Source organism: Geotrypetes seraphini, chromosome 7 (assembly GCF_902459505.1).
Source record: "Geotrypetes seraphini chromosome 7, aGeoSer1.1, whole genome shotgun sequence".
Lineage (NCBI taxonomy): Eukaryota > Metazoa > Chordata > Amphibia > Gymnophiona > Dermophiidae > Geotrypetes > Geotrypetes seraphini.
The window spans coordinates 116274955-116288915 of record NC_047090.1 but is presented as its reverse complement, the minus strand read 5'-3'; the positions used below and the strand labels follow the sequence as shown (position 1 = coordinate 116288915).

The 13961-nt window shown below is 39.7% G+C and overlaps 1 protein-coding gene across 3 annotated transcripts in view; it reads left to right on the top strand.

Annotated features, from left to right (window-relative positions):
• The window catches only part of LRRC57 (leucine rich repeat containing 57), a 36818-nt gene that overhangs the window by 14087 nt on the left and 8770 nt on the right, over positions 1-13961 (top strand). The window lies entirely within an intron of this gene.

Genomic DNA, 13961 nt, shown 5'->3' with positions numbered 1-13961 from the left:
ACAAACAGTTTATAAAAACCCAGAATTCGGCCGACTCATTGGCTTGGCTGCAGTGCTTTTGGTCTGCTGTCTGGAAGATCAACTTGTACTCTTTGAGTTGGATAGGGCTGGAAGAATATGAAAGAAAAGTTTACAGCACTCATGGATTGAGAGCCTTGGTCATTATTCAAAGAGTAACACTCTAATTGGAAAACCAGTGTGCATGCACCATGAATTCAAGTGTTCTCTGGCAAAGGATCGTCACTTGAGTCATAGGAGCCAGCTCAGTGGGTGCTGAGCAAGCCCCTTCTTTGTGTCTTGGGTGAGGTAATTTGTGTTAACGCTAATATTTCAAATTGATTGTGGGTGTCAATGTCTACAGTGTTTGTCAGTGACAAATGAGAGTGGGGAAAAACCACAGATACTTTAATTGAAAGCTTGTATCACTATAGCCAAGAAGTGACGGGTTTCAGTTGAGCTGGAAATGTGAAGCGTAAAAAATCCACTTCACCCCTTTGTATTTACCTTTCCTGCTGCCTCCTATCTTGAACCTCCTTCATTTTAAAAATGGCTGATGTAGGTTACTGGTTCCAATTTAGAGAATGACACGGTAACAAAATTCATCACCGTTCCCGTGGATAACCCCGGGAAACCATCTTCATGTCATTCTTTAAGGAGAGAGGGTAGAATCAGAGTATAATTGGGCACAACCACTGACCCGCAAGCTTTGCTTTGAAGAATGCTGGTGTAGAAGGACAGAGGTTGAAATAGACACTAGAAAATGAGATGGGATTATTTCCAGCGGTTATCCGTAGGGATGGGAACGGTGATGAATTTTGTCACCGTGTCATTCTCTATTCCAATTCTAACAGCCGAACTTCACTGATTTTAAAGTGATTGGCATTGAAGACAGCAGGGATCAGGAAAAGTAAATTTAATCTGTTTATTGGATGTGCCAACAATTTTTGTTTCAGTTAACACTTATTCTTGTGTGTGGTGTTTTGTTTTGTTATATTCCCCAAGGGTTGCTCTGATCTTGCGCAATTCATTGCTTGTTGAATAGTGCTTGATGCAAATGTCAGTTCATTTAGAAAGATGTTTATTGTATGTTTATTTAAACATATTTTGTCACAGTATGTTAATGTTATATGGAATGATTCCTGTTCTTGTTCAATAATTTTTTGGTTTATTGTATTTTTCTTGTCTTGCTTTTGTTTTGTTTAGTTGTAACCTGCTTTGTTTTAGAAATACTAAACTAGAAATATTTTAAAACAATATCTAAAAATGATTCTGAAGGGGCGTGGCTTGGAAGCGCATGAGGAAGGTTGGCTAATAAGTGAGCTCCAAGAAAAAGACCTTGAAAGTCTGCAAAAAGTCTAAAAAAAACTTTAAAAATAAGGAAAAAAAAAGCTTGGATTAATAAAGAAGACAAGATAAAAGAATGGCAACAGGAAAACAGAACAAAAACGACTTTGCGGTGGCTGGTAGCAGCAAAAGATCAAAACCGGAACAGGAGACAGGTTCAAAAATGACAGATATAGAAGTAGTAAAAGAACTAAAGGAAATAAAAGAAATGCTATCAGTATTAACGAAAAAAGTTACGAATATATCAGAGGACGTTTCAGTGCTAAACAAAAAAATGGATCTCCTGGAATTAAAGTCAAATAATCTAGAAGAAAGAATGATGTTTGTAGAAGAAGAAGCAAGTTACAGTCGAACAGATAGAAAAAAAATAGAAATACTTACTAAAGAAATTGAAGATTATTCTAATCGAGAAAGAAGAAGTAATGTCCGTTTGATTGGATTACCAGAAGGAGCAGAAAAGGGAAATCCGGTACTCTTTATTGAAAATCTGTTACCCAAACTACTTCCTATAAAAACAAAATATCCCATAGAGGTAGAAAGAGCACATAGAGTGCCTATGAAGAGAGGAGAAAATCAACACGGACCAAGACCATTTATATTCAAACTATTGCGCCACCAACAGGTCTTAGAAATACTTCAACTAGCAAAGCAAAATAAAGGTCTTAAATATCAAGATGCTTATATCCACTTTGTTCCTGATTTTGCTAAAAACACAGCTATAAAAAGGAAAAAGTTGTTGGAATTGAGGCCAAAACTAAGAGAATTAGGTGCAAAGTTTGGATTAATGTATCCTGCAAACATGAAGGTTACCATCGGAAATAAAACTTTTACATTTGATGATGCTGAGAAACTAGAGAAATTTATTCAAACTCAAGAAATACCTATGTTATCCTAATTTTGAATAATATGTCTTTAATTTATTAATATAAATTTGGGGAAATATTATACTATATATATCATCATATATTAATTATATAGAGAAAATAACTTTAAAGAATTTACTATATTTCAAAATGCAACGATTTAGAATGTTTTTATTTAGCTTCAAATATATTCTTTTCAACGTCTCTCTTACAATAGAATTAGAATGTAACAGACATTCTAAAAAAAAAAAAAAAATTTCAAAGGCTTAATGCAATTATATGTTTGTAAGTTTAACAGGAAATAATTATAATATAAAATATGAAAAAAAAAGTTAACATAAATTTAAATGAATGTAATATAGAAAGGATAATATAACTAAAAGCCTGCTTTGAAATTGATTACAGACAGAATATATTGGTGGGAACATCAGAGATTAAAAAAAAAAAAATAAATAAAAAATTGAGGGGAATGGTTTTTCGGGTGAAGTTTTTCTTTTCCTGTGGTGAGACTGCTGCGGGGTCGCACAAAGGACGCATATATATGCTTGTTTAAATTGTGTTTCCTCTTTTCTCTTTAAAATGACTTAAAAAATCTAAAAACTTACAATCCCGAAGGTCTATGCGTAAGGAACGCAGGAAATGGATTTTTTTCATACCGGAAACACAACATGAACATATATTATCCCAGGACAAGCAGGCAGCATATTCTTAACGTATGGGTGACGTCACCAACGGAGCCCCGGTATGGACCTTTATAACTAGAAAGTTCTAGTTGGCCGCACCGCGCATGCGCGAGTGCCTTCCCGCCCGACGGAGGAGTGCGTGGTCTCCAGTTTCTTCGTTTCCGCGGAGCGAAGAAGACGCATGTGGTTTCAACGGCCGTTGAAAACTTCTTTTTTGCCTTCCCGCTCGCGTAATTTCTTATTTTTTCTCTTTTTCCCTTCGGGTTTCTTTATTCCCTTCTAATTTGTAAAAAAAAAAAAAAAACAACTTTGTTTTTTCCCTTTCTTTTTTCAACCGGCCCCGGCGGGGCCTGTTGTCATCATACAAGCCTCCGGCTTTGATTTTGCGGAGGCCGTCTTTCCCTTCATGCCCCCTCAGCCGGGTTTTAAGAAGTGCCAGCGGTGTGCACGCCCGATCTCCCTTTCGGACCCACACAACTGGTGCCTGCAGTGCTTGGGTCCGGAACATCGGGCTGACACCTGCACCCGCTGTGCTACTCTCAAGAAACGCACACTTAAAAATCGACAAATCCAGCAGAATCTCCTCTTCGGCACCGGTTCTGCTATGGATCCGACCCCGACTGCACCGACTAAATCGGCACCGTCAACATCGACACCGCCTGATCCTTCTTCGGGGTCGATAGCGCCAGGTAAGCCGGCTAAGAAGCCTTCCACTTCCCTCGAGCGCCCTCCAGCCACAGCGGCGACACCGGTCCTCCCGGCGTCCCGCAAACCCCGTAAACGCTCCGCTCCGATCACGGTGAGTGCCTCTTCATCGGCCTCCTCATCGCCGGAGCGTAGAGCAGCACCGATGGTACCCAAGAAAACTAAAACGGTACCGGTGCCCCCATTGGAGGACCGTATCTCGGCTATCCTCCAGGACAAATTGCATGAACAGCTACAGCACCAACTTCAGGAACTGCTTCCGACCCTATTGGCACCGCTCCTTCCGGTACCGGTCCGGCCCGAGCCTCGCACCACTCCGCCGGTATCCACCCCCTCGGTACCGATGAACACTTCCATGCCGGTCTTATCGGCTCAACCTGCACTTCAGACGTGCGCTGCGGAGGACCCCTCCCGGCCCCAGGACCGACACCGGTCGTCTCGGGACCGGGATCGGCACCACTCCTCCCGGGACAGGGATCGACGCCGGTCTTCATCCCCCGGCACCGTATCCATGCGATCTGGAAAATCCCTTTCTAAAACCCGCCATACTGAGCCGGCCGTCAGGGACCCAGATTTATGGGAGCAATCCCCAATCGGTACCGAGGAGGATGCCTCCTCTACAGATGAGGAACCCTCCATGGCTGAATCCACCTCCAAGCCCGAGCAATCCTCCTTCTCAAAATTCCTTCGGGAGATGTCTGCGGCTCTTTCCATACCACTTGAGTCCGACTCCAAGAAGTCCCAGGCCTTTTTAGAAGCCTTGGACTTCGACCAACCTCCCAAGGAGTTTCTCAAACTGCCCGTACATGATATCTTACGGGAAACTTTTTATAAAAATTTGGAGAATCCCCTTACAGTTCCAGGTGCCCCTAGGAAACTGGACAGTTTATACCGGGTCATCCCTATTCCGGGATTTGATAAACCCCAATTACCCCATGAGAGCCTCCTGGTAGAATCCACTCTCAAAAAATCTCATGGTTCCAGTGTTTATGCCTCCACCCCTCCTGGCAGAGAGGGAAAAACGATGGACAAATTTGGTAAACGCCTGTACCAGAATGCCATGCTGGCTAACAGAGCCAACAATTATACCTTTCATTTTTCATTTTATATGAAACACCTGGTACAACAACTTTCTGCTTTGCAAAAATATATCCCTGAGCGCAAGGTTCCATTATTTCAACAACAGATTTCCACCCTCCTTCAGCTCAGAAAATTCATGGTGCGCTCAATTTATGATTCCTTCGAGCTCACTTCCAGAGCCTCTGCACTGGCTGTAGCCATGCGTCGCCTCGCCTGGTTGAGAGTGTCTGATCTTGATGTGAACCACCAAGACCGCCTCGCCAACGCGCCCTGCCTTGGTGATGAACTTTTTGGGGAGTCTTTGGATACCACGACACAAAAACTTTCGGCTCATGAGACGAGATGGGACACCCTCATTAAGCCTAAAAAGAAGACTCCACCTGCAAGACCATACAGACCTCAGTCCTCTTACCAGCGTCGTTTTTCTGCTAGGCCACTTAATCCCCCTCAACAGCAATCTCGTCGGCCTCGCCAACAACAACAACAACACTCTCAGGCTCGCTCTCAATCTCACCAGGCGACCAAGCCTCTCCCTCAGACTAAGCCTCCTCAGCCCTTTTGACTCCTTTCTCCAGGGCATAGCCAGTCTACAACCGTCGATGCCTCTTCCTCAACCTATCGGAGGCCGCCTCACCATCTTTCTACGCCGCTGGGAGGCCATCACATCAGACCTGTGGGTTCTCAACATCATCCGTCACGGATACTCACTCAGGTTCCAGACTCTTCCTGTAGACCATCCTCCCGTAGAGTCTGCTTCTCATTCCTCCCAAACTCCTCTCCTCCTCAGGGAGGTCCAATCCCTCCTCCTTCTCAATGCCATCGAAGAAGTTCCACCAGACCAACGAGGCCAGGGATTTTACTCCCGCTACTTCCGGGTACCCAAGAAAACAGGGGATCTTCGTCCCATCCTCGACCTCAGGAACCTCAACAAGTGTTTGGTCAAGGAAAAATTCAGGATGCTCTCCCTTGCCACGCTTTATCCTCTCCTTTCTCAACACGACTGGCTATGTTCCCTGGACCTCAAAGAGGCCTACACTCACATTCCAATCCATCAGACTTCATGTCGTTACCTCCGATTTCAGATTCAGAATCGCCACTATCAGTACAAGGTACTACCCTTTGGTCTCGCATCATCACCCAGGGTGTTCACCAAGTGCCTGATTGTGGTAGCGGCCTGTCTCAGGTCCCACAACCTACAAGTGTTTCCCTACTTGGACGATTGGTTGGTGAAAGCAACTACGTCTCCGCTTGTACTGCAAGCCACTCACCACACCATCTCTTTCCTCCATCTCTTGGGATTCGAGATCAATTATCCCAAGTCACATCTGCTCCCCACGCAGTGCCTTCAGTTCATCGGAGCAGTTCTCGATACCGATCTGATGAGGGCGTTCCTTCCTGCCGACCGGCACCGGACTCTGCTTCACCTCTGTCGACAGGTGCTCCTCCAACCATCCATCCCTGCTCGCCAGATGATGATTCTTCTGGGTCACATGGCTTCCACAGTCCATGTAGTTCCTCTGGCGCGACTCCACCTCAGGATACCTCAATGGACCCTCGCCAACCAATGGTCACAGACCACGGATCCTCTTTCTCATCCCATCTCTGTGACATCATCTCTTCAGCAATCTCTTCAATGGTGGTTGAACTCTTCAAATCTTTCCAGGGGCCTCCTTTTTCATCCACCCCCTCATTCCATGATCATCACCACGGATGCCTCCCCCTATGCATGGGGGGCTCACATGGGAAGTCTCCGCACCCAGGGACTTTGGACCCCTCAGGAGCGTCAACATCACATCAATTTCCTGGAACTCAGCGCCATGTTTTATGCTCTCAAGGCATTCCAGCACCTTCTCTACCCTCAGGTTCTTCTCCTGTGCACGGACAACCAGGTCGCCATGTACTACATCAACAAACAGGGCGGCACCGGATCTCGTCTCCTTTGTCAGGAGGCCCTCCGAATCTGGACATGGGCCACAGCCCACAACCTTTACCTCAAAGCTGTCTATATCCAGGGCGAACAGAACTCCCTGGCCGACCATCTCAGCCGCATCCTTCAACCTCACGAGTGGACCCTGGACCCTCCCACTCTCCACTCCATCTTTGCACGCTGGGGCACCCCGCAGGTGGACCTCTTTGCAGCTCCTCACAACCATCAGCTGCCCCAGTTCTGTTCCAGACTCTTCTCTCCGCATCGTCTGGCCCCGGATGCATTCCTGCTCAACTGGACGGATCAGTTCCTCTATGCCTTCCCTCCACTTCCTCTGATGTTGCGGACCCTGTTCAAACTCCGCAAAGACAGGGCCACCATGATTCTCATCGCCCCTCGGTGGCCCAGACAGCACTGGTTCTCCCTCCTGCTTCAGCTCAGCTCCAGGGAGCCCATTCCTCTTCCTGTCTTTCCTACTCTGCTTACACAGCAGCATCAGTCTCTACTACATCCCAATCTGTCTTCCCTCCACCTGACAGCTTGGTTTCTCTCGGGCTGACTTCTCCGGAACACCTATCCCAGCCTGTCCGTCGAATTTTGGATGCCTCCAGGAAACCCTCCACACTCCAATGTTACCATCAGAAGTGGACCCGGTTTTCCTCTTGGTGCCTCCTGCATCATCACAATCCCACCTCATTGGCGGTGGAGACCGTACTGGACTATTTGCTCTCTCTGTCCAATGCTGGCCTCAAGTCTACCTCAATCAGAGTCCACCTCAGTGCCATCACTGCTTTTCATGAGCCTATCCTCGGAAAACCTCTCACGGCTCATCCTTTGGTTTCCCGGTTCATGAAAGGCCTCTTCAATATCAAACCACCTCTACAGCCTCCTCCTGTCATCTGGGACCTCAATGTGGTTTTGTCAGCCCTCATGAAACCTCCCTTTGAGCCTCTTGCTACTACTTCGCTCAAATTTCTCACTTGGAAGGTGCTTTTCCTCATTGCCATCACCTCTGCCAGGAGGGTCAGTGAGCTGCATGCACTGGTCGCCGATCCACCGTTCACTGTTTTTCACCATGACAAGGTGGTTCTGCGCACCCATCCGAAATTCCTCCCCAAGGTGGTTTCAGCCTTTCACCTCAATCAGTCCATCGTACTGCCTGTCTTCTTCCCAAAACCCCATTCTCATCCTGGAGAACAGGCGCTCCACACGCTGGATTGTAAGCGTGCCCTTGCTTACTACCTTGACCGTACCAGGGCTCATCGCTCCTCTCCTCAACTTTTTATATCCTTCGATCCCAACCGTCTAGGTCATCCTGTCTCTAAACGAACGCTGTCCAATTGGCTTGCGGCCTGTATTGCGTTCTGTTATGCTCGGGCCGGCCTATCACTGGAAGGAGCTGTCTCGGCCCATAGAGTCAGAGCTATGGCTGCTTCTGTAGCTTTCCTCCGTTCCACACCTATTGAGGAAATCTGCAAGGCGGCTACTTGGTCTTCAGTTCACACATTCACTTCTCACTACTGTCTGGATGCCTTCTCCAGACGGGATGGACACTTTGGTCAATCTGTGTTAAAAAATTTATTTTCCTAATGGCCAACCATCCCTCCTCCCTCTCTGTTAGCTTAGAGGTCACCCATACGTTAAGAATATGCTGCCTGCTTGTCCTGGGATAAAGCACAGTTACTTACCGTAACAGGTGTTATCCAGGGACAGCAGGCAGATATTCTTACGACCCACCCACCTCCCCGGGTTGGCTTCTTAGCTGGCTTATCTTAACTGGAGACCACGCACTCCTCCGTCGGGCGGGAAGGCACTCGCGCATGCGCGGTGCGGCCAACTAGAACTTTCTAGTTATAAAGGTCCGTACCGGGGCTCCGTCGGTGACGTCACCCGCAGGAAATGGATTTTTTTCTTCATACCGGAAACACAACATGAACATATAATATAAAATATAAGAAGAAGAAATCAGAAAATGGATTACAATAACTTTGGAAGATCGTAAAGAACTATTCAATATAATCTCCTTAAGAAAAGAAGAAGAAAGAAGACAAGGAAAAAGAAGAAAATAAAAATGAGAAGAGAGAGAGAAAGAATCAGATAAGTGGAGAAACGATGTATGTGCCTGGTGTGTGATTTTAGCGGTGTTCTCTCATGGGGGGGGAGATTCTTTACTTGTGAAACTATTGTTCCTATATCATTATGTTCCCATATTAATGATATTACTATAATAAAACATAAGATGAGAGGAAAGTTTTTTGAGATAGAATGAAAAATACTATATTTATTTAATTATTAATGAATTGATGGTAATAAATATAGACTTAAAATATCCTAAGAAATGTATATGTAACTGATTGAATTCACAGATATATAATATATGAATTATTTATATTTTAATTTTATTTAAATATTTAATGACTTAAACTGTATTTGGAAAGCTAAAGGGTCTTCTTGGAGTGTGTTATGGCTGACCTTGATATGCGTGTTACCAAGTATACACTATTTTTGCTAAATGGGGAGGGAAGGGAGGGGGGTGGGAAAAGGGAGATGAAATTAATTAAAGAAAATCTTAAAATTAAGGGTTTAATAATAACTAGAAGAATAAATATTAAACATGTGTGGATATCTGATCAAAAATATATTTATAAAATTTTAATTAAAATATTACTTTTTAATTTAAACGGCTCTTAAAATTTATTCTCTTAACGTCAATGGTCTTAACCATCCAATCAAACGAAAGAAAGTACTAAATTTTCTTCATAAGCAAAAAGCTGATATTTATTTCATACAAGAGACACACTTGTCAGGTATTGAATCTAATAAACTAAAAGAAGGTTGGGTGTCCAAATGTTTTTATGCACCTGCTGTTGGAAAAAAAGCAGGAGTAGCTATTCTCATAAATAAAAAATGTATAGCAGATTTTAAGTTAATAAAATTTGATCCATTAGGAAGATGGGTACATATTAAAATGAATCTGAGGAATACAACCCTGGATTTATTCAATTTATATGCTCCTAATTCAAATCAAATGGAGTTTTTCAAAAATATTCAACAGATATTACTACCACTGGCTGCTTCTAATTTAGTAGTAGCTGGAGATTTCAATGCTGTAATGGATCCTATTTTGGATAAAAAACCAAGTAAAATAATGAAATCATTAGGATTAGATAATTTGATACAAACTTGTGATTTAGTAGATATATGGCGTATCCTTCATTTTAATGATCAAGAATATTCTTTTTGTTCTCAGGTCCATAAATCCTTTTCAAGAATTGATTATATATTTGTTTCTAATAACATAGCACAAAAAGTGATGAAAGCAATTATTGATCCTATTATTATATCAGATGATGCTGGTGTGTGGATTGATCTACAAAATGATATATCTGTTTATTCTAAACCAATTTGGAGATTTAACAATGCTTTACTTGCAGACATAAAATTTATAGAAAATATTAAAGAAAAAATGCATGAATTCTTTCAATTTAATGATTTGGATAACATAAACATTGAAATTTTATGGGACGCTTATAAAGCAACAATGAGAGGAAATATCATATCATATTCTGCATATATGGAAAAACAACTTAAAAAACAATTTATACAATTGGAACAAGAAATTAAATTATTAGAACAAAAATTAATTACTAAATGGGAACATGATACATTGCAGAAATTATTAAAAACAAAAGTTAAATATAATGAGATTTCTTCTCAATTTGTAAGGAAAGATATGTTATGTCGGCAAGTACAGTATTATGGAAATTCAAATAAAAATGGAAGATTATTAGCAAATTTTATTAAAGCAAAAAAAATAAAATCTAAGATTATTGCAATTAAGGATAAACAGGGCAATACACACACTAGTAATGAAGATATTATAAAACAATTTCTTGATTTTTATAAAGATTTATACACTTCTGATACTTATGAAAATAAAGAACAAGATGGTATAGAATTTTTAAAGGCATTTATTGGACCAAATATTCCGGATCATATAAAAGGAAGTTTAGAAGAACATATATCTTTAAAAGAAGTAGAATCAGCATTGAAAGCTCTTAGAGTTGGATCCGCTCCAGGTGGAGATGGATATACTGTTGAATTTTACAAAACATTTCAAAATATTTTATTACCTTATCTATTAAATTTATATCAATATCAAATAAATAATGGAAATATAACAGGAACTATGGCTGATTCTGTTATAATTGTCTTACCAAAACCAAACAGGGATCCGACATTGATAACAAATTATAGGCCTATATCTTTGATGAATGTAGATGCTAAATTAATTGCTAAAGTGCTAGCTATAAGATTAGCAAAAGCTCTTCCTTTTATTATTGATATACACCAAACTGGATTTGTTGCTAAAAGACACTCTTCACATAACACTAGATTAGCATTTCATTCTCTAAATTTAGCAAAAAATTTGAATGATCCAGCTTTTCTAATATCATTAGATGCAGAAAAAGCATTTGATAGAGTAGAATGGAAGTTTATGTATCAAACTCTAGAATGGTTTGGTATAGGACCTGGTTTTATTAAAATGATTCAAACATTATATAGCTCCCCTGGAGCAAGATTAAATATAAACAATAATTTATCTGATAAATTTAACTTGCTAAGGGGAGTTAGACAGGGTTGTCCTTTATCTCCCTTACTATTTGATATCGTTCTAGAACCCTTATTAATTGCAATAAATCAAACTAAGGGAATAAAGGGAATCACATTTTCTAATTGGGAATTTAAATTATCTGCATATGCAGATGATATATTATTATATTTAAGAGAACCAGAAGGCACCATTCCACATCTACTTAATTTAATAGAAAAGTTTGGAAAGTTTTCTGGATATAAAATCAATTGGGAAAAATCTGAAGTTCTTCCAATTAATATCCATTGCACCAAAGGACTATTTGATTCATATTCATTTAAATGGAAAGAGGAAGGACTAAAATATTTAGGTATTCTTATAAAAAATACAATTGATGACACAGTAAAAGAGAATGAAAAACTTTTATTAAAAAAAATAACAGAAATGTGCGAGCAATGGAATCCTTTACATCTTTCTTGGTGGGGAAGAGTCCAAACAGTTAAAATGATGATTTTACCTGTGGTTTGTTATCAAATGAGTATGATTCCAATATTTTTTCAGGGGTCATTTTATAAAAAATTAAACAATATTCTAACAAAATTTGTTTGGTTTGGGAAAAGACCAAGAATCGCTTTAGCATCATTACAAAAAACAATTAAGGAAGGAGGGGTAAATTTTCCAAATTTCTATAGGTACCATCAAGCCTATATTTTAAGACAGGGAATGTATTGGATCCTCCCAGATCTCATGGAAAATGTACCCGACTGGTTATATTTAGAATGGCGCCTAATGTTTCCTTTACATCCAGAACATTTTATCAGTATAACAATGCCTAGGAGATATAAGGACAACAGAATTCTAATAGATACATGGAAAACACTAAGATTTATAAGCAATTTAACACCAGATCCTTTGACTAAATCTTTAAATCAATCTATTTGGGTAAACTCCAGGATCAAAATTGGTGGATTTAAAATAGTATGGAAACAATGGATAAAAGCAGGTATACGAACTTTAAAAGATGTAATAGTAAATGGATCACTGCTTAGTTTTTCACAATTGCAACAAAAATTTGGATTAGATAAAACACAATATTTTAAATGGATGCAATTGAAGCAGGCCATTCAGGAAGGGTTCCCTGAATGGAAGAATCTTAACACTCAATATAGTTTACCAATCCTTTGTTTTCAAGCGGATTTTCTAGGACACCAAGCCGCAAAATGGTATAAGAAAATAAACGAATTTTTAAACAAAAAAAAGAGATCAGGACTTAGGGATATTTGGAGTATTGAGATAGGACAGATAATTTCTCCATCTCAATGGCAAAAATTTTGGTCCTGTAGAATACATACTACAAGATCAGCATCTATGAGTCAAACATGGTTGTTTTTATTACATAGAGTTTTATGGACCCCTACGAGATTACAAAAATTAGATAGTAGTAGATCTAATAGATGCTGGCATTGTAAGATAGAAGTGGGGACATTAGACCATTTACTATTCTTTTGTCCCTGCATTAATTCCTTTTGGAAATTAATTTGGCCCCAAATTAATAATTTATTAGAAAATCATGTTGGACTATCATATGATACAATATTATTTGGAACAGCAATGAGAACACAAAGTCCGATTTCTGCTGATAATAATAAACTTTTATTAATTTTAACAGGGGTAGCCATACAGCAAATTACTCAGAACTGGAAGGATTACACTAAATTGAATTACACTTTTTGGTGGAATTCAATTTGTCATATATATAAAATGGAAAAAGTATTGGCATTACAACAAGGTTATAATAACACATGTATAGAACATATAGAAGGGGTAGGGAGGGAAAACTATTGTAATATTAATATGATATAAATTCTGAAAAAGGGTTTATTTAATTCACATTGTAAGAAAATTTAATGATAATTTCAAGTGTTTTTTTTGTATAATTGAATGTATTACATGTATTTCACTTGATGTAAGAATTTAAAAAAAAGAATAAAAAATATTTATACAAAAAAAATAAAAATGATTCTGATATTAAAAAAACCTATAAATGGTCTTAGGGATATTTGGAGCATTGAGATTAAGCATCAGATTTCAGCATCTCAATGGCCACAAATTTGGTCTTGGAGAATGTCAGCATCTATGAGACAAACTTGGTTTTTTTTTGTTACATAGAGCTTTTTGGACCCCAGTTAGATTACAAAAGTTAAATAGTTCTTTGTCTAATAGATGCTGGCATTGTAATCTGGATGTAGGGACTTTGGATCATCTTTTGTTTTACTGTCCCCATATCTTAGCCTTTTGGAACTCAATCTGGGATCAAATAAATTGTTTATTGGAAAACCATGTAGCGTTATCTTATGATACTGTGATATTTGGAATGTCTATGAGAAAAAAGAGTCAGATATCAGCGTGTAACAACAAACTTTTAATAATTTTGACTGGAGTTGCCATCCAACATATTACTAATAACTGTAAAGATCATAGTAGGCTTAATTTTAATTTTTGGTGGAATTCAGTATGTCATATATATAGAATGGAAAGATCAATAGCGGTACAGAATGGAAATTATAAAAATTTTATTAAAATATGGGAGCCATTAACATTTTTCTGTCATGATTAGATGCCATTTTTCTATTAATTATACACCATTTAGTATTGGGTGGGGGAAGGGTTTCAAATATATGATCTTATAATGAATAGAGGGATTTGAGGGAGGGTGGGGTGAGGGTTACATTTCTACTTATAAGTTATAATGATAAGATGTTAAA